Consider the following 20,571-nt stretch of genomic DNA (forward strand, 5'->3'; position numbering starts at 1 on the left):
CGCTGGTATTTGGAAAACTGTTAGCATTGTGCACTTCTTCTGTGTCCATTGTGAGGCGTTTCTTTTCACAAGGTTTTTTTTTTTCAGCCGATCCAGCTGGCCGGAATGAATAGCGGTGCAATGTGTACTGGCTTTGTCCCTCCGGCCTTCAAGTAGCCCCAATTGAATAGACTAAGTTGACACTGCGTGACAGTGAAACAACATAATAAAAAATACATGAGCCCCTGAATAGGAGCAGGCGCATAAATAAATAAAATGGGTGACCAAAACTGGATAAACTGAACGACGGAACGGTGAAAGGGGAACAAAAAGATATTTAACACGCTAGATTAGCATTAGAATGCCATCTACAAGGCAGAACAATTGATGAATAGGTTTACCCGCCAAGAAAGAAATGGACTAAATGCCCTTTGAATGGATATGCTTTTTGCAAGGGCTTTGAATAGATATGCTTTTTCCTAGGGCTGAATGGGAAAAGGTAAGGATGAAGCTATGTAAATGAGTGGGGGAACTTTTTATATATATTCTTTAAACACACACACACACACACACACTGCGGGGGAAGAGTACCTCCGCCTCGGGGTGTTTACAGAAGCAATAATTGCCGTGATTAGCATTGTCTGCTGCAGATAGAAACTGAACAGGTTGGGATAATATAGGATAGCAGCGATTATTCTTCTAATTAATGATCCTTTGCTACCCGAAGAAAGGAAAAAAGGAAGGGAGAAGTAAAAGTTACGTAAAAGTTGTGTTTCCACGGGTCCACTCGCTGGGATGTGTGCCGCATCGAGCCCGGCAATGCGGTGTCACAGTCTCATCTCAGAGCATTCCAGGGGACCCATCCTGCGGCTCCCCAGGGACGGCCTCTTTTCCCTTCCTTGTTCCTTCTGCGTTCCCGAGTCTCATACAGAGCCTGGCACATGATAGGTGAGCTCGACGGATGCACACTGTTGGATGAGTGGATGGATGGAGTGGGGCACTGATAAAGATGAGATAAATTTTAAAAGAAGGAGGAGGAAGTAGAAGAAGATAAGAAGAGGAAGTTTTTAAGATTCCAGGAGCCAATCACCTGCATCCGAGTTCTCCTTCCTCCCTGGAAGATGGGGGCGCAGGAGCACGTCTCACTCACCTTCGGAGACAAGCAATTTTTTTTAAAAGGATGGCCTCATTCCTGTTTTGCTCCCCCCCCACGCACTCCTCCTTTCTGGCTTCTAGACATCCTAGCTTGAATGGGAGGGAGGGACGGGACTCGCCCTCCTTGAGCTGCTGGGGGGGGGCACGGTATGGGCGCTCTTGGGTTCCCTGCCCTGGAGGCACACATTGCTACACAGGCCCTCCAAACTAACTTGGGAAACGTTTCCTTCCCATGTTTCATTGCCAGGCTGCTGGTGGCTGCTGGACTACCCGGCAGTCTTAACTTAATAATGCAAATTCTAGAGCACCCAGCTGACATGTGAAGAAGGAAACTCAGTCTCTGAACTGGGCAGCCAACTGCAAACCTCCCTGACTGGCAGTGAAACTTCACAATTATGGGCAAAAATGAGTGCCTGTAGTTCTCAAAGCACCAACACCCCTCCCCGCCCAGCAATCTGGCCTAAGTGCCAATGTACTGGGAAAGGCTCGTTCCTTTTAAAATGTAACTTGAGCCTTCTAGCTTTTGGCTCTTCTCAAAACATACAAATTCCTAGAAACGGGCAAATCTGAGAGTCCTGTGATGCTCTATGCGGAGACACCTGTAGGGAAGGGAGTCCATTGGGTGAACTAAATCTTAAGATTCCAGCAGTGGGAGAGTTGGTGTGACTGCTGGGCCTTCAGGAAAAGGCACCTCTACACAAGGGTTACCTTGCTCAGTACGCCCCCCTCTGCGCATGCTCCCTCCTGCATGCGTTACTCCCCACCCCACCTCTGCTGCCCAGCATTTCATCCACAGATGATTCGAGAGAAAATTAGAATCAGCTATGGCCTTTTAATTCCTTCCGAAGATGTCTGCACCTGGTTTCTGCCCACTCTGCGCTCCTTCCTGGTTTCATTGCCGTAGGGCGGGGGAGGGGGGGAAGGGGGTGGCCTTATTTAGTGACTTTTTGACAAACAAGTTTAGGTGCGAATTGCAAAGGCCTCACTGCTCGTCTTGGGTGTGTTTATCATCATGTTAGCCAAGGGCTTGGAGACACATGGCCTTAGTACTCATTTCGAGCCTCTAGGTGAAGACTAGTAAAACCAGATTTCCTTAGGGAAACTGCAAGGGCAAGCCACCTAAAGGGATTCCTGAATTGATAATTTCACTTGCATTCACACTTCCCTAAGCAACTGCACTGACACACATACACACACACGCGCGCGCGCGCATTTGCACACACACACACACACGCATACACACGCGATTGCACACACACACAAATGCACGCACGCCCACACACCATTGGATTTCAGGGTCGTCCCAAGGTAATTAGCCATTTGCAGATAATCTAAATCCCGAGAAAGAAAAAACAAAAGCACTGTCTAACCGAGACCAAGTGAAGCTTTTCCTATCGATTGTCTCTGCTGGGGCCACCCTTTCCTCAAGTGGGGAGGAGTGAAAGAAAGTCAAGCAGCCTTTGTGAGGGCCCTCAAGACCTCAAGCAGGGAGGAGCAAGCTTCCTAGAGAGTCTCCCTGGGAGCCTTTGCCATGGAACTCAGGGGCCCCCTTGGGAGCCCGACTTGTCTTCCCCAAATCCTTCACAGGCTAACTGGACTTCTGGGAGCCGTTGAGCCCCTTCTACACACACACACACACACACACACACACACACACAGAGACAGACAGACAGACAGACAGACAGACAGAGACAGACAGACAGACAGACAGACAGACAGACAGACAGACAGAGACAGAGAGAAACTGAGATTTGAAGCGGGCCTCTCAGCTTTTGTTTTTAGATCGCAGGAGAGGTGAACTCAACTCATGCCAAGTGCACAGTTTCCGCCCTTCTGGAGATCCACGCCGGGTACCCCAGAAGCCAAAGCTACCGCATGGGGCTGAGACTGCAGGCGAACACCCGGGAGTTGTGCGCCAAAACACTTCCTGGCTCTCACGCTCACATTCAAATAAATTTTTGCTGAGGCTTTTTTTTTTTTTTTAATTGGGCCGTTTGAACCATCGCCTCGGTGGCCTCACTTTGCAGAGATCAATTCCAGGTCTAGGAGGCCAAAGGAACCGAGCAGAGCCTGGAAGAAGAATCTTCTGGACAGCATGGACAAAATGGGTATAGGGGGACACCCAAGAGAGGGGGGGCAGCCCAGGAAAGTCAAGGGACGGACAGAGGAGGAAAGGGGGCGGACGCGACACTTGAGGGTCACCAGAGGAAACAGCAGGTCCCTCCCAACCAAGGCCAGGTTAAGACCTTTCTCGGCTAGCTCCTTCCGAGTCAGCCGGGAGAGGTGAAAGCCCCCTGGGGAGGGAGGAAAGCAGAGGTGATGGGAAGGGTGTTGAGCTAGCTCGCTGTGGTCCTGAAGGCCCCACCCCGGGGCTGGGATTACTTTGGAAAGAAGATCTCTTGACCTGGACCGCCCTCTCTCATCCACGAATTTAACTCCTAAAGAGCCACAGTCAAAACAGAGTTTTGCAACCTGAACGTTGTCTGATGGGGGGGAGGGGTTAGCGAGGGGCGAGGGAAGGAGGGGGAGGGGTGAGAGAGGGAGGGGTGGTTATCGAGGGGTCGCTATTAAGGCAAACGGACAGCATTCCCAAAGGACTCTGGGACGGACCTCGTCTTCGAGGAAAAGGCGGAGACTTCCAGAAAAATCTAAACTGCCTGGGGTTAGATCTTTAGAACAACCCGGGAGCGCACTCCCAGCTCCGGAGACGAGCCCTCCAGGCAGCTGCCCCCAAAGTCAGAACGGGGAGCGCGAGATCTTTTAGGAACGGACTTTTCTCCTGCAGTATAAATAAATAAATAAATAAATTGACAGACAGACAGACAGACAGGTAGACCTCAGGCTTGAGTAAGTGGTTCAAGCTGTTGATGAATATGCACGAGAACCCGGCTGTTTTAAGGAGCGTGAATAAACATGGCACGGTGTCCCCTCTCGCCTAACGTAGCTGGGGAGGAGGGAGCCGACTCGCAGCGACTTTGCTCTGTCGGGATTCCTGGCGGTGCTGAGCCTCCGCCGGAGCCTGAGAGAGTCTCTGTGCGCCCCACAGCCCTGTGCGTCCCGCCGGGACACGGATCAGTACTCGCTGTCTCCTGGATCTCTGGATACAGTTTTCTTTATCCCTTCCCAAAGTTTTGAGCGGATGTTACAACGAAGGGGAGTCCCGGAGCAAAGCTATCCAATCCATGGTTTCCTGCGATTGAAGGGCAAAGGAGCAGGCTGTGCTCCGATGAGGCATTCGCTTTCCGTTGTGTGTGGACCCATCGTCCATCGCTACACTTCCCAAACCTTCTCCCGCTGCTGGAATGGCCCTAGTGTCTGTCCCCCTGGAATCAAAGCGCTTTGGTCTTTGGACCTACGAAAAGAGACAAGAGCAGGCCTTGGCAGCTTCCATAGTCTCTCTGTCCCCAACGTCAACATCTGTGTCTCTTGAACACACTTTTGGTGACAGCCCGGGTGGCAAGGAGTGCCCCCAGCACCTGCTCAGATCTGAGAATCAGAGAGGAAGTGAAGATACAATGTGACCTTGGACCAGGCCCCGCAGAACAACCATGCAGACCTCGGCAGGGCTTTAGGCCTTCAGAATTCTGCTTCAAACTCCAGCAACCCAAGTTCTCAGGACGACAGGATCATGCAGCAGCTCCCTGCAGTAGAAAGAGCTGCCTGGGGAACCCTGGGGAACATTTTGCAGAAGGGGTGGGTTGAGCTTCCTCCAACCAGAGTTTGCCTACTAAACACGAATCTGAGGCTGCCATAATTCAACCCACTAGATAAGGAACAGGCTGAGGTCCTGCTGAAATTTGGTATAACCGAGGCTCCGACCCAGATCACAAGGTCCAGGACTTTCCCTCCAAGATGGCATGACCTTGGGACATCTATTTACAAACCAAGCTCCAGCATGCGACCTATGGCCTGCACCTGCGTTCCTTGGTGGATGTCACTACATTTAAATGGATTTAAAGGTTACTCTAGTCTCCGTGTGTGGCAGCTGGCTGTCAGGGAGCCTGGGGCTAGCTGGAGGGGGCCGGCAGAATGCTGGGTAGTTCTGTTTACTAAAGAGTGGCTGGCAAGCACTTATGGACTCAACGTGATCAGGAGCTTGTGCAGATGGTAGGGTGTGCAGAGGTGGGCAGAAAGTGAGGGTGGGGAGACACACTGTCTCTGATATCAAGGGGAGGACCTACTAATGGGTGGGGGGTGGCCATACTTCTGGTAATAACTGGGGTCCTGATTGCCCGTTTGCCTTTCCTGAGCTCTGGGCCAGGAAGCACTCTCCTTCCTTACTCTTTGAGAATTCCCCAGTGTTAGTCAGGGTTCTCTACAGGAAAAGAACTAACAGGATTGGGGGGGTTGTTAGAGTGCCTTAGGGCTCTGGTCCTGGTAGTCCAATAGCTGTCTACCAATGGAAGGTTCACGAATCTAGGAGTTGTTCAGTCGGTGATGCTGGATGTCTCTGCTGGTCTTCAGTATACTCAGATTCTGGAAGCAGGAGGCTCTACTGCCAGTGAAAGAATGGGCATATCAGCAAGAATAACGGCAAACAGGCAAAGAAAGCAAGCTTCTTTCTCCTAGTCCTTATGTAGGCTGGTGGCAGAAGGCGTGGCCCACATTAAAGGTGGATCTTACCAAAACACCCAGATCCAAGGTGGCTTTTCCCATTTCAAACGGTTTAATTAAGAAAAACCCCTCACAGGTGTGCCTAGTCACTTGCATTTTAGCTAATTCCAGATGCAGCCAAGTTGACCACCAAGAATATCCATCCCTAGAAATGAAGTCCATTTCCCAGCATGCACATCATTCACTGACTTGTCCGGCTCTTACAATGTGGCACCCAGTATGTTCCAAGGGAGGGATCCTATCCCATATCAAAGACCTCCATCACCCACTGCTGCCCCTCAGCTCATTTCAGGATGTGCTCCCTGACATCCTTGAAAAAACCAGAGTTCTTGGGAGGACTTGTTCCTGGGGTACCTCATTCTCCTAACAGGACTGCAGGAAGACAGATTTGGGGGCCTCTTTAGTCAAGGGGGGGGGGAAATGCTTGCACCTTTGTTTACTATTGTTTTTTCCTGCTTTAATCCACTAACACTACATTGGCTTTTGCCCAGATGTTCAGAGTCATGTTTTCTGGCTTAACATGACCTTTGAGAAGGGAGTAAATCCCAGCTATGAAGCCCCAGCTGGCGTGGGGAGTCCTCAGGCCCTGCCTCTGCTCTTCCTTGTGAAGCTCTGGCCCCCCCCCCCTTGTTTCCTTTTTCCTTCCCTTTCCGCTCCACCCTTCCTCTCCAGTTCTTTAATCAGTGCTGAGCCCAAGATAGGCAGGAACCCTACAACTGACCCACATACCCAACATCTCTGACATTTACTTTTCACCCAGGAGAAAGAAAGTACTAGCAGACCCTACAGAAAGCCTGAGTGGTCTAAGAAGGGTAGAGACGCTCGTCCTACTAGATTTGGAATCCTTCTGGCTGTACTGAAGGTTGCAACTGAAGAACCGAGGAATAGGTGCCCCAGGTCCCAACATTGCCCTCTTAACATCCCTAAGGTGAGCAAAATAGCATCCCTTCAACCACACAGCTGCCCACTGGCTAGCCTTCCTGTATCACAAATGCGGCCTCTCTACCAGCAAAGAGACAGTTCCTCCTCAGCAAAAGGGCAGCTGCTCACAGTAGAGTGCCAGACACACTCCCTCTCTGAAAGGCAGCCTCTGGGTATCTCTCTTTCTACTGACCACACCTTTGTATGAGCCCCTTTCCGGAGTGTAGACTGGAGCAGTGACTCCTTTTAACACAGATTAATGTTAAGTTACGCAAATAGTGGCCCTCCCCCTACTTCCCAAATCCCTTTCCCTGCTTCTTCCTCCAAGGGAAGAAGGCAGCCGCCATTTTGCTTTTGTAGATGGTTCTGTGGAGAAACCCTGAGGGCAAAAGGCTTAAGCTGATGCCCAAAGACTGACCTGGAAGCAGTTTGCTCCTTGCCCAGGGTTCTGAGGGAACGACAGCCAGGCCTGACATCTCGTTTGTAGAACTGGGAAAGATCCTGGTCCGCAGCCACTCAACAACAAGGTACTCCTGAAGAATCAGAACACAGTCAAAATGGTTGTTTTGATACACGGAGTTTTAAAACCTATTGTTATTATACGGGGATACACAAGACCATTTTCATGCAAGTATGTAATGTACTTTGAGTATATTCTCCCCACACCCCACTGGCCTCCCATTAATTCTCATTGCTACACTTTGCTACTTTCATGTCGCCATAAGCATAGGTGATTTTATGTGTCTATACAGTTTAGAAAAAAATGAGAGAGCATATTCAGTATTTGTCTTTCTGAGATTGATTTAATTCATTCATTCCTTTCTTTTCCTTCCTTTATTTTTTTCTTTCTTTCTTCCTTCCTTTCTTTCTTTTTTCAAGACAGGGTTTCTCTGTAGCTTTGGAGCCTGTCCTGGAACGCGCTCTGTAGACCAGGCTGGTCTCGAACTCACAGAGATCTGTCTGCCTCTGCCTCCCAAGGGCTGGGATTAAAGGCGTGCGTCACCAGCACCCAGTCCTGATTTAATTTCTTAATATGATTATATCCAATTGCATCTATTTTCCTGTGAAGGACATAAACTTCATTCTTCATGACTGTTAAAAGAAACTACAGTCCATATAAATCACATTTTCTTCATTTTTTCCTCTACTGATGGGCACCTAAGTTGGTTCCAGAACTTGGCTCATGTGAACGGCGCTGCAGCACATGTGGATGTCTGAGTCTCCCCGTGAAATGTTGGCTTGGATTGTGTATTGAGACTCTGCCTCACCCAGTCAGGATGGCAGTCCTGGAGGAAACAAATAACAGGCGCTGATGAAGATGAGAACAAAGGGATGCTCACACATCGCTGAGAACATCAACTAGCCAGGCTACTACAGAGTTTCCCAAGTACTTAAAAAAACTGGACTCCGCAGCCAAGAGAGCTTGCTGCATCCATTGCTCGTTGCAAAAGAATTGATTTTGGTTTCTAACACCCACACAGGTTGACTCTGGTTCTAACATCCACACTCACAGGTCCAGAGCTGATGTCCTCTTCTGGAATCCATAGGTATCCATACTCAATGCTCTCTCTCTCTCTCTCTCTCTCTCTCTCTCTCTCTCTCTCTCTCTCTCTCTCTCTCTCTCTCTCTCTCTCTCTCTCTCTCTCTGCTATAATATCGCCCCTGGCTACTATTTACTCTAAAACTCTGAGCTTTGAGATAGGTGTTATCCATGAAGTGATGCTTACAGACCAAGACGACCCTGTAATATCCTCAAGGACATGGCTCCAAGCAACTCTCCCTGCAGCAATTAAAAAAAAAAACTTCCTTAAAACAACACCAACAACAACAAAAGCCCCAGAACCACACCCACTTCTCTCCCCAGCTACCTGTTCACATCTAGGCTCTCCCCAGCACGACTTCTGTACTGTAAGATGCCCATCTGGGCCTTCTGTAGTCTATGCCACCTTCTATCTCCTATACCCTCTGCGTAGTGTTTGCCCTCTTCCGACGTCACCGTTTCACACCTGCTGTGACCCAGGGCCCCAGTGGCTTCTCGTCACCTGGTCCAGCTGTCAATTCCCACCCACAGCACATGCAGACGGAGTGTCACTCTTTCTCCCTAGACGTGTGACTGGGCTTTGAGGACACCATGCTCACAGCTGCTGTTTTTCCTGCCTTGTCGTCGGGGACTTTCTGCCTTTCTCTCTTCCTGGTTCCAGGTTCTTCAGCCTCTTGTCATTTTATCAAGAATGATAGAATTTCTGTGTGTGATGCCTTCCTGCCTGTAATACCAGTACCTGGGAGGCTTGAGGCAGGAGGATTGCCATGAGTTTGAGGCCAACCTGAGCTATACGGCGATTTCTAAGTCGGCCTGAGCTATGGAAAAACAAGTTAGGAATCTACTCACTATTCTCCCATTTCAAACAAGCTGCAATTTGTTTTCTGCCATTATTTGAAGTTCTACAAGAAGCCACATACGCTCAATCATATATCCTTGTAATTATTGGAATAAACTTGTAGCTTAGTATGAACAAGCAGAAGCTGCAAAAGCCAGACACCCCAAACTTCAATGCCGATGCAGCAGAAGGATTTGGTTCCGTTTGTTTTCAGTTCATGGGTTAGCATTGGGCTGATGTCACCATTGTTGTAGAATGTTAGTTGAAGACATGTTACATTTGTTTATGCTGAGGAGCATTTGTCTAATGGTGCAAAGACGTGTTGCATTCTTTTTTGTGGCATTTGTTTAACTCTGAGGAGCTGTGTGACTTTGCCTGTCTAAATACCTGCTTGGTCTCAAAAGAGCTGAATGGCCAATAGCTGGGTAGGAGAAAGGAGAGGCGGGGATTGTCAAGCAGAGAGGATAAATAGAAGGAGAAGAAGAGAGGATGGAGGAGAGACAAAAAGGAGGAGAGGACACCAGGGGCCAGCCACCTGGCTACACCACAAGCCGTGGAGTAAGAAGTAAAGAAAGGTATATAGAAGAGGAATATACAAGCCCAGAGGCAAAAAGTAGAGGAGATAATTTAATTTAAGAAAAAACAGCCAGAAACAGGCCGAGTAAGCCCGGGCATTCATAAGAAAGAATAAGACTGTGTGATTTATTTGGGAGCTAGGTAGAGGGGCCCCCAAACAGCCAAGGGAGTAAAGAAAACCAAGAGCACCCCGGGCCCGGGAGACTCCATTTCCAATGTGCTTCTCTGACAGGTCCAGCAGAGGAATACAGCATGGCATTGCTGCAGTCTAGTTACTAACTATTCCCCCGAGGGCCATGCGGCAAAGGACTGATCTCCGTAGATGCCTATCGTATATGCCTATTGGAAGTGACAAAGCCTAGCGGGAAACCAGCGGGTCATTAAAGGCGCTCTGAAGGGGACAGTGGGACCTCAACCCCTTCTTCTCTCTGTCTGGCTTCATGGCGTGGGTCGAACCACCGTGCTCCATTACACACTCCTGTCATGCTCTGCCACAGGCCCAACAGGGCAGAGTGACTGCCGACTGAAATCCCCGTGCGAGTAAGCTGGGACCAACCTTTCGGCCTTGACTAGTCTCAGGTGTGTGTTATGGTAGCAAAAGCTCGCCCACACAACAGACCTATGTCAACTTCTAACGTTTCTCACCAGGGGCGGAGCAATGACTCCGTGATTGACAGCTCTTGCAAGGGATCCCCGTTTGCTTCCCAGCACCCACATAGCAACTCGCAACTGCCCTTAATTCCAGTTTCCCCAGTTTCAGGGGATCCGGCCCACCCTACTGGCCTCCACGGGCACCAGGCATACATGTAGTGAACTTCTATATATGTAGGCGAAACACTCATAGGTGCAAATAAGAATAAATCTTTAATAAAAAGTCTCACTGAAAGCAATACTCATCTCTTCTACTCACATGTCACTGGCCAAAAAAAAAAAGTCACAAATGGTTTCGCCATGTGCACAAAAAAAAAATAAAACTTGAGACTACTGGGCAAAATGTACTATTGATCATCTGTGGTAGTTTGAGTGCAGCTGACTCCCATAAGATTATAGGGTGGGGCACTCTTGGGAGGTGTGGCCTTGTAGAAGTGGGTGTGGCCTTGTTAGAGGAAGTGAGTCACTGTGGAGACTTTGAGGTCTGCCATGCTCATGCTATGACTGGTTCAGTTCACTTCTTATTGCCTGACAATCAAGATGTAGAACTCTCAGCCCCTCCCCCGCATGCCACATCTGCCTGTGAGCAGCCATCATCCAACCATGAAACTGTAAACCACCCCAATTGAATGGTTCCCTTTATAGTAGCTACCTTGGCCATGGTGTCTCTTCACAGCAATAGAAACCCCGAGACAGAAGTTGGTATCAGGGACTGGGGTACTGCTATGATAGGTCCGCCCCTGCCTTTTGTTTGGAGGAATTTGGTCTTTGGGAGTTTGGATTAGGAAAGCAGTGGGATGCTTTAAGCAGGGCTTAAGGGGCCATACCAGTAGGACCTTGAAAGACTGTGATGCTGAGTGTGATTTGAACTGTCGGGGCTGGATCGGATCAAGAGGTTCAAGAGAAGAATTTTAGTATGTTGTCTAGAAATCAATCTTGGTGTATTTTGGTGAAGAAAGTGGCTGCTTTTTTTACCCTTGTCCAAAGAGTCCGCCTGAAGCTAAAGTGAAGAGTTCTGGATTAATTCCATCAGCAGAGGAGATCTCAAAACAGGCTACCATATACTCCGTCATGTGGATATTATTGGTGACTCTAACGAAGATTTATAATGAAAAGGAGCAAGCTGAGGAGTAAGGAAAAATCCAAAATATGAAATTGAGGAGAAAGGGGGCACCAGAAAGTGGAATGGAGCTAAGTCCTGTGTTTAAGGAGACAAACAGGCTAAGAAATGGAATGAAGGGAGTGGTGGCCACAGGGTAAGATCCCACCCATCTGAGTTTTCAATTTGTGAAAAGGAATTAAAGAAAAGCTTAGTGTTGGGTGTGGCGGTGCCCACACTCAGAAGGCAGAGGCCGGCAGACCTCTGAGTTTGAGGCCAGCCTGATGTACGGAGTGAGCTCAAGGGCAGCCAAGCTTAGGGAGTGCAGGAAACGGCGGAAAACAGGAGGTCGGTGATGCGGGTGGTTGTGTTCTAGCCCCATCAAGCAGCAGAATTTGGCAGCCTCAGCCCCATGGTTCTGGCTTTAGAGTCAAGGAGTGATTAAGGAAAACTGGTGAGGCCAGGCATGTGTCAGGGGTGTCCCTGAATGGAAACCCAGAGAGGCCATGGTAGGAAGCTGTGAAGGAGAAGCCTGGATTGCATTGGAGACCCCAGGATGTTAGAATTGCCAGAGTCGCGGGACACCTGCCAAAGAAAGCTGCTCACAGCAGGGAGTGGATCCATCTAGAAAGAAGTGTGTTGCAGTCAAGGAAGCTGAGAGGAGTTGGAGATCTGAAGAGCACTTGGACACCAGACATGGAGATGCAGAGTCTGGAGTTTGCCCAGCTGGTTTTTGGTCTTTCTTTAGTATTTCCTCACTATGGTCCCTTCCCTATGTTTTGAAATGGTCGTGCACATCCTGTGCCGTTGTATGTTGGATGTATAGGATCTGGTTTTTGACTTTGGTTTTACAGGGGATTACAGTTAAGAGATTGCATTTGTTTCAGAAGAGACTTAGAAATTTGGGCTTTAAAACCCTGTGTTTGTGATAGACTATGGGGACTTATGAAGCTGAACTAAATGCGTTTTGCATTATGATACGGTTATAAGCTTATGGGAGGCAGGGAGTGGAATGTAGTAGTTTGAATGTAATTAGCCCCCATAAGCTCATAGGGAGTGGCATTGCTAGACTATTAGGAGGTGTGGCCTTGTTGGAGGAAGTGTGTCACTGAGGGGCGGGCTTTGAGGTCTCAGCCTGCAGGTCCTTTCCCAGCACGGTGTCTACCTGCACACTACCACGTCCTGAGTGAATAGGGTTTGTTCACCTTCCATGACTGAGCAGCCTCTCCGTTGCTTGGCAGATACACCTGCGCTGGGGAAGGATCTGAGTGCTTGATTTTGATTTTTAAAATTACCCATCCACTTTTGACTTCTTAGCCTATCAAGGACAATAGAATTTCCTGGAAGGGTCACAACTAGGCCACAGGGACCCCACACTGTACTTCAGCAAGAATCTAAGAGTTTCTGGCTTTCTGAGTGTAAGACAAGGAAAAGGAAGAAGAAGAGGAGGAGGAGGAGGAAGAGGAGGAGGAGGAAAAACCTTCTGGAATCCTGGCTTTTCATCTCTCCCGTTCACCCTTTCCCTGGCACCCATCCAGGCCTCTCGCCGTTCATCCTCACACACGTAACTCATTCTCTCTCAGGGAGTTAACTTGTGACTCTTCTACATTGGCTTTCTCCATCCAGTCCCCACCCCGGCTCTCCCATCCCGGGGACGTGGATGATATTTTGAATGTTTCCTCCCCGTTTTTTTTTTCTATTGTGCTTGCTGTTGATTTTCTTTTTTCTCTCTCTTTTCTTTTTCTTTCCTCTTCTTCTTTCTCTTAAAGTTTTTTTTGTTTTGCTTTGTTTGTTTGATTGTTTTTTTGAGACAGGTTTCTCTATATGACAGCCGTGCTTAGCTGTCCTGGAACTCTCTTTGTAGACCAGGCTGGCTTCGAACTCACCACCTGCCTCTGCCCTCCTAGCACTGGGATTAAAGGTGTGCACCGCCACACCCAGCTGTTGTTGGTTTTCTTTAACTTGACCTGCTTGGGTTTCGAAGCTGAGGTTTTACCTATCTCCTCTTCCTCCCTCCATGCCTGGATCAGACTCTAGCCTTCAGGAAACCTTTGTAACAATCCCCCACCGTCTGCGTGAATCTGCTGATACCTTCTGTACCTATGACAACTGGAAGGACTTCCGACCTCAGGCACTCCAAGCTTTCTCTTGGTTGTTTCCTGCACTGGCCACATACTCTCATCTAATTGAACTCAACAGATGAGCGAGTCTCCAAATACTCAAGTCTTGAGTCCCCTGAGCTTGTATCTTCTTTCTTGTGATGTCGTGTGGGACAAATAAGGAGATAAGAGAAATGGGTCATTAAAAGCACAATACGAAGAAATTGTATCCACTAGTGTCCAAGCTAATATGACAAACTATCCCTAGATATCACAGCCGCCATACATAACTTTGCTTTTCTTGTCTTGCATAGTCTAAGGCAAGATGTGACTTCCCCCGGTCAGTGACTCGGGATCTAGTGTTCCTGGTGTGTTCTTGGGCTATCACTTTGGGATTTATGGATCCCGTTGTCTTCAGCTGGTTGTCAGGTGAGGATAGCCAGTAATTATTGCAGATGTTTTAGAGTCAAGCCTGGAAATGGCAGCCTTTATACCATCCCATATTCCCCCAGCTAATACACCGATCAGTGACAAGGCATGTTGGGAAAATATGTGACTGTATGCCAAGAAGCAAGGAAGAAGGAGAGTGAATAATAGGCCTGTATCTTTAAGCCTAAGAAGTCATTTAATGGATTTATCAAATGCACCAACACTTGGAGTCAGAGATATACAAAAGGGGGTACAGGGAATCTCTCTTGGTCAACGAGTTCTCACAGTCCTCTATTTCCTGGAGTTCCTAAGACCTAGAATTCCCTCTGTTGTTTTTCTTTTTGAATTGTTTCTGCCTTTTAAGCTACAGCTATCCTATTCAGCAACAGCAACTCCGAAGCTACCAGCTAGGCGGCAGGAGCCGAAGCCTGAGGGAACGTTCTTTCAAAGCTACTCTGTCTCGCTAGAGAACTCAAGAATTGAAGGTTGAGGTGGAACCCTGCTTCCCAGAATGGCTGAGGAGCGAGCAGCTCAGCCAGCTCTTCTCTCCCCATCTCCCAAGAAGTCCTTGTGCTTTTTGTCATCCTCCTTATGAACCTTCTCCACCTGGCTCCTCCCCACAACTTCCTGTCAGCTGGTTGCTGACCCAGCCCCCCTGACCTCAGGTGAATTTTATTTAACCAGACTCATCTTTGCATCATTAAACAAATGTTCCAGAGCATAAGCAAAAGTAACCCACCTTAAAATAATATTCGACAACATCCCTCAGCCCTCACCCCTGGTCCAGCCAAGAGCTAGGTGTGTGACACAAAAGTAGTTAGCAGGAGATAACCAAACCGAGGGCGGAAATCAATAAAATAGAAACAAAAAGAACAATACAAAGAATCAAGGAGACAAAAAGTTGTTTCCTCCAGAAAAAAAAATCAACAAAATAGATAAACGCTTATCCAAACCGAGTAAAAGGCAGAGAGAGACTATCCAAAATCAACAAAATCAGAAATGAAAAGGGGGACATAACAATAGACTCCAAGGAAATACAAAGGATCATTAGGTTACACTTCATAAATCCATACTCCAAATGATTTGGAAAATCTAAAAGAAATGGACAAATTTCTTGATAGATACCAGTTATCTAAGTTAAGTCAAGATCGGATAAACAATTAAATAGATGGAAAACCCCTAAGGAAATAGAAGCAGTCATTAAAAGTCTCCCAAACAAACAAACAAAAACCCAAGACCAGATGGTTTTAGTGCAGAATTCTACCAGGCTTTCAAATAAGAGCTAATACCAATACTCCTCAAATTATTCCACAAAATAGAAACATAAGGATCATTGCCAAATTCTTTTTATGAGGCCATAGTCATGATATCCAAATCACAAAAAGATCCAACAAAGAAACAGAGTTACAGACCAATTTCACTTACGAATATTGATGCAAAAATACTCAGTAAAATAGCAGCAAACTGAATCCAAGAACACATCAAAAAGATCATCCCAGAGATGCAGGACTGGTTGGTTCAACACATGAAAATCTGTCAATATAATCCACCCTATAAACAAACTGAAAGAAAAAAGAACACATGATCATGTCATTAGATGCTGAAAAAGCCTTTGGAAAAAACCAGCACCCCTTCATGATAAAAGTTTTTGGCCAGATTATGGATACAGGGGACACATTTAAACATAATAGGAGCAATGTACAGCAAGCAGACAGTCAACATCAAGCTAAATGGAGAGAAACTCAAAGCGGCTCCACTAAAATCAGGGACAAGACAAGGCTGTCCACTCTCTCCATACACACTCAATACAAGTACTTGAAGTTCTGTCTAGAGCAATGAGGCCACTAAAGAAGACCAAGGATACACAAATTAGAAAGAAGTCAAAGTATTATTATTCTCAGGCAATATGATAGCATACCCCAAAAAGTCTACCAGGGACTACAATCTACAGACCGAGAGAGACTAAGTAACAACTTCACTGAGGGACACCTAGATCTCCCTGGGAAGGGAAAATAGAAGAGATTTTGAGAGGGGACTGAGGGCAGGTGGGGATGGGAACATAAGCAGTCAGGATGGGGGGCAGAGGGAACTGAGAAGGGTTGCTGGGTTGCATTTCGGGATCCAGCAGAAGCCTCGTGCAGGGGAATTTGCCAGGAGTCTATGGGGAGGACCCCAGCTCAGACTTCTAGCAATAGCGAATAAGTAGTCTGAACTGGCCTACCCAATTGTGCCTGGCCCAGCTGTCATCAGAGAGGCATCATCCAGCAACTGATGGAGGCAGGTGCAGAGGCCCAGAGTCACTCATAAGTGGGTAAAATAAAGACCAACTACGCTACAATCTACAGTCCAAGTGGAGTTCAGAAATTCAAACTGTAGGTGGAGTTCAGGAATTCTGTGGAGGAGGAGTGGAGGAGCCAGAGGGGTCAAGGACACCATGGGAAGGTTCACACAATCAAGCTGGGCTCTAGGAGCTCCCAGAGACTAAACCAACAACCAGGGAGCCTGCATGGGACTGACCTACATACAGGTCACAGGTGTGTAACTTGGTCCCCTTATGGGACTCCTAACAGCAGGACTCTTTTACTGCCTTTTGGTACCCTACTTCTCCTACCAGGTGGCCTTGCCCAGCCTTAATAATGGGGAGGTGCCCAGTCTTACTGAAACTTGACATGTCCTGATACAGGAGCTCTGCCCTTTCCTGGGAGATGGAAGAGAAGGGAGAGGAGGACAGGGCCTGGGAGGGGAGAATGGGGGTGGTGGTGGCTGTGGCTTGGATGTCAAGTAAATTGATGAATAAATCACAGACATTGCTTCTTCCTCCCCAAACCTTCACTATTAAAAAAATGCTGTAGGATTTACAACCCTGCTAAGCATCAGAAGCCATATAAGTGTCCCACCGTCGCAGTCACTCAAGCCTCTGAAGATCTGCAGGACTAGAATGTCCCCCAACCAGCGCCTAAGATCTTAACAGGAAGTCAAAACAGTGAGAAAGAAACTCAGCACTCAGGAGGCAGGGGCGGGGGGATCTCAGTCAGTTCCAGGCCAACCTGGTCTACTGGTCTACAAAGTGAGTTCTAGGACAGCCAAAACTGTTACACAGAGAAACCTGTCTAAAAAAAAAAAAAAAAAAAAAAAAAAAAAAAGGAAAGAAAGAGAGGGGGAGGGAGAGAAGGAGGAGGGAGGGAAGGAAGGAAGTCATATCCCTGGAAAACTCAAACAGGAACTATGAGCACACTTGGACGGAGGCCATTGCCCTCTCCTGCACACACTGTTTTGTGGGCTTCTGGCTCCCCTCTGACTGGCTAACCCTCCCACAGCCCTGTCCATGGCTTCCTCCCAGAGTTCTCACTGTCTCTGTGAGCTCTGATGACTAGACAGCCCTGAACTCAGCTCTTTATCCTCTCCTTGGCTCTATCTGTAACTTCTCTCTCGGTGGTTTTATTAGTTCTGTTTACTGATAATGTTTCAGATGCAGTGATTTAAACGATACCCGTTTTGAGCTCTTAGATCTGTATGTTATAAGCAGGAGTTACGGTGTGGCTGTGCCCTCTGGTTGGTCTCAAAGGCTGAAGCCAGGGGTTCGGCCCGGCTGCACTGTGACCTGACCTCTGGAGTGTGCTTTGACACCCCTTCGGGCTGTTGGATGAATTCAGATCATTCAGACTCATGAGGTTAGGGGAGGGAGTGCTTTATTTTCTTGCTAGACATCCCCAAGCTGCTCCCAGCTCTTAGAGGCTGTGTTTCGTTGGTTCATGGGTCCCGTTCTCCAACTTCCAAGCCAACAATGGAGAAAGACTTGGCCTTCCTGGGCTTCTTCATTCTTAGTGTCCCTTAGGCTTTCCTCCTCCATCTAACTAAGCCAAAAGAGAATGCCCTGCTCTCAAAGGCTCTTGTATGTAAAATCTTCAGGTCAGCCTGGTCCCAGAGCCCCGTCAGTACCAACTGAACGTGCAGGACACTATATTAATAAAAAAAAAGCTTTTGGCCATTTGCTATGGTTTCTTAATGGCTAGCTCTGACTTAATTGTTAACCCATAATTACTAATATATATTTTTATAAGGTCTTCGAGGAGGATTCTGGGAAATGTAGTAGTGGAGAGTTGCCATGTGATCTCTGGAGGAGAGGGCATAAGTCCGGACTACATTTCCCAGAATCCTCCTCGACTCCTAGTCCCACCTGTCTTGCTTCCCTATTGGCCAACAGTGCTTTATTTATCAACCAATAGGACAACACATACACAGAAGGACTCTTCCCCCCACCCACCCCGCCCATCACTTGCATATAAATTGGATCCCTCTTAGCCATTCAGATCACACTCCCTACTCTGGAGTCGTGACCTTAACCACATATGGGAAGCCTCATTTGTCATGACTTCAGCAGAGTCACACACCTAGGTATCTCAGACCACAGGCATTGTAGAGATGCCTCCGCTGGCCACAGGCTCCCAAGTTTCTCCCCCCTTTACACACTTGTGACTCGTTTTACACAGACCCACCCGCATCTTCACATCTGCCTTACGCAGGCCACGCCGCCAAAAGACTTGCGTGGTCGTCTGCTGTCCTTGCTGCTGCCCATACCAGGCATCGCTGTTTCCTGGGCATCTGCCCGTGCCCTTTCCTTGACTTCAAAAGAGTTCTCATTCCTCACTGTCTGCGCGGCTCACTGCCTCATGGCCTCGCACCCGATGCTGTGTTCCCACCTCTGCAGTGAGACTCCCCTGGCCATCTGTTGAAAATGGCATTTTAATAGTGGGCCCAGCGGCCCTTTCCCTTAATCCCAGAACTGGGGAGGCAGAGACTGATGGATCCCTTGGAGTTCCGGGTCAGCATGATGTACACGCAGTAGACTGAGACTGCTGTAATATTAAAAAGGGGGAGGGCACGTGAGAGAAAGTCACCAGGCGGCAGAGTTCAAGGGGAGGGGATTTTTATTGGGGGAAGAGGATTGTTAAAAGGGAAAGGGGAGCCGGACGTTGGTGGCGCACACCTTTAATCCCAGCACTGGGGAGGCAGAGGCAGGCGGATCTCTGTTCGAGGCCAGCCTGGTCTACAGAGCAAGTTCCATGACAGCCTCTAAAACAAAACAATCCAGAGAAACCCTGTCTCAAAAAAAAAAAAAAAAAAAAAAAAAGGGAAAGGGAGGGCGGAGACAGGAGCAGTGGGTGAGAGGAGAGACGGGGGGGGGGAAGGAACAGCCAGTAAAAATGTCTAAATACTAGCAGAGATCCTGTCTCAAGAAAAAAAAAAAAAGAAAATCATATCTTGGTGCTGGAGAGATGGCTCAGCAGGTAAGAGCACTGGCTCTTCCTCCGAAGGACCGGGCTTTGGCTCATATGGCCCCATGTGGTGCCTAACGAGCATCTGTAGCTCTAGTTCGAGGGGATCTGACTTCCTCTTCTGGCCTCTGCTGACACCGCACACACAGTGTACCGACACACAGAAAGGCAAAATGCCATACAAATAAGAAAACTAAATAAACCTTAAAAATAAAGATTATGTCTCCCCACGTCTCCAGGACTCCCTATTCATCTTCCACATTTTATTTCTCGTCATAGACTTTTTCACTCTCAAACGTAATGTATTATGTATACATATAAATATTTGCTAGTTATAATCACCAAAACAAGTACCACGAAGAGGACTTTTTTTCCCCCAAGCATTGGTGTGTGGAGTGTCTCTCCAGGAAGTTTGTTACACATTGGGTATCCAGGGAGGCATATACAGGATCGCAACCGGAAAACACTTTGAGTATCAGACCAACTCTGGAAAAAACAACTTTAGGTGGACCGTCTGCCTCTACCTGTCTATCATGCAAGTGCCCACCTCCAGCCCCAGCAAATGCGCCCACTTTGGAAAGCACTGGTGTTGGAAACACCACGGTTCAGCTGTAGGAGCGGAGAGCCAGCCCCTGGGTGCCACTGAGTACCTGCATGACTTTGTGGAAGCTCCCATTTCCTCTTCCTGCTGATCATTGCAGCTCGTGGGGACGCTACGGGATTGCATGGGATAAGTGTGGACCCTGGAAGCCTCTGCTCCGGGTAGGTACACAATAGCTTGAGTTTTCTGCCTTCCTTTTCATGGGAGCCCAAACTGATGGCTCCTTTTATTGCGAGCTCCGCTCAGCTCTGGGGAGCAGTGGAGAATGAAACAGCTCTCCCCTCCGAACAGCTTTCGGGAGGCCGTTATCATGTTCTCCTCCAATCTGCTCTTTCTAAAGGTGAAAGCGCTCAGCGGTTCACTCAGCCGTGTCTCATGAAAACTGGTTTCCGTTTCCTAACGTGCTCTCCTTTGACGCTACAGCGTTTTCACCTGTGCTGTCGAGGAAGGGGCTGGAGTCGAGCTCAGCTATAGACCCTGACGCCCTCCTCCCAGGGCCTAGAAAAATGGCTGGCACATAGTAGGCCCACAGAGATGTGCATGCCACTCTGCTCGGGGGGCTCATGTCTGCTTTAACACCAGTGACATTTCTCAGGTCCCAGGTGAGTTCTTAGGAAGCTAGAAATCGACTTCAAATGTGTTATTTTTGTCTAATTTTTATATTTATTTATTTTACTGTTGGATATGCTTCCTACATAAATTAATAAAGCTGACACTTACATGGAAGTTCATTGCCTTAACTTCCTCAAGATCCCCCTCTATTGAGGGCTTTAATACTCAACACCCAATCCCT

The 20,571-nt window shown here is 48.0% G+C and overlaps 1 long non-coding RNA gene across 1 annotated transcript; it reads right to left on the bottom strand.

Annotated features, from left to right (window-relative positions):
* Positions 1-4,919: 4,919 nt before the first annotated feature.
* LOC110342707 lies at positions 4,920-20,103 on the bottom strand. The gene is made up of 3 exons (XR_002384857.2): positions 19,828-20,103; positions 7,088-7,202; positions 4,920-5,629 (listed from the first exon to the last, which is right to left on the bottom strand). It is a non-coding gene; the product is annotated as an uncharacterized LOC110342707 (long non-coding RNA).
* Positions 20,104-20,571: the final 468 nt, after the last annotated feature.

The sequence above is a fragment of the Mesocricetus auratus genome, unplaced genomic scaffold, assembly GCF_017639785.1.
Source record: "Mesocricetus auratus isolate SY011 unplaced genomic scaffold, BCM_Maur_2.0 Super-Scaffold_2245, whole genome shotgun sequence".
Taxonomy (NCBI): Eukaryota; Metazoa; Chordata; class Mammalia; order Rodentia; family Cricetidae; genus Mesocricetus; species Mesocricetus auratus.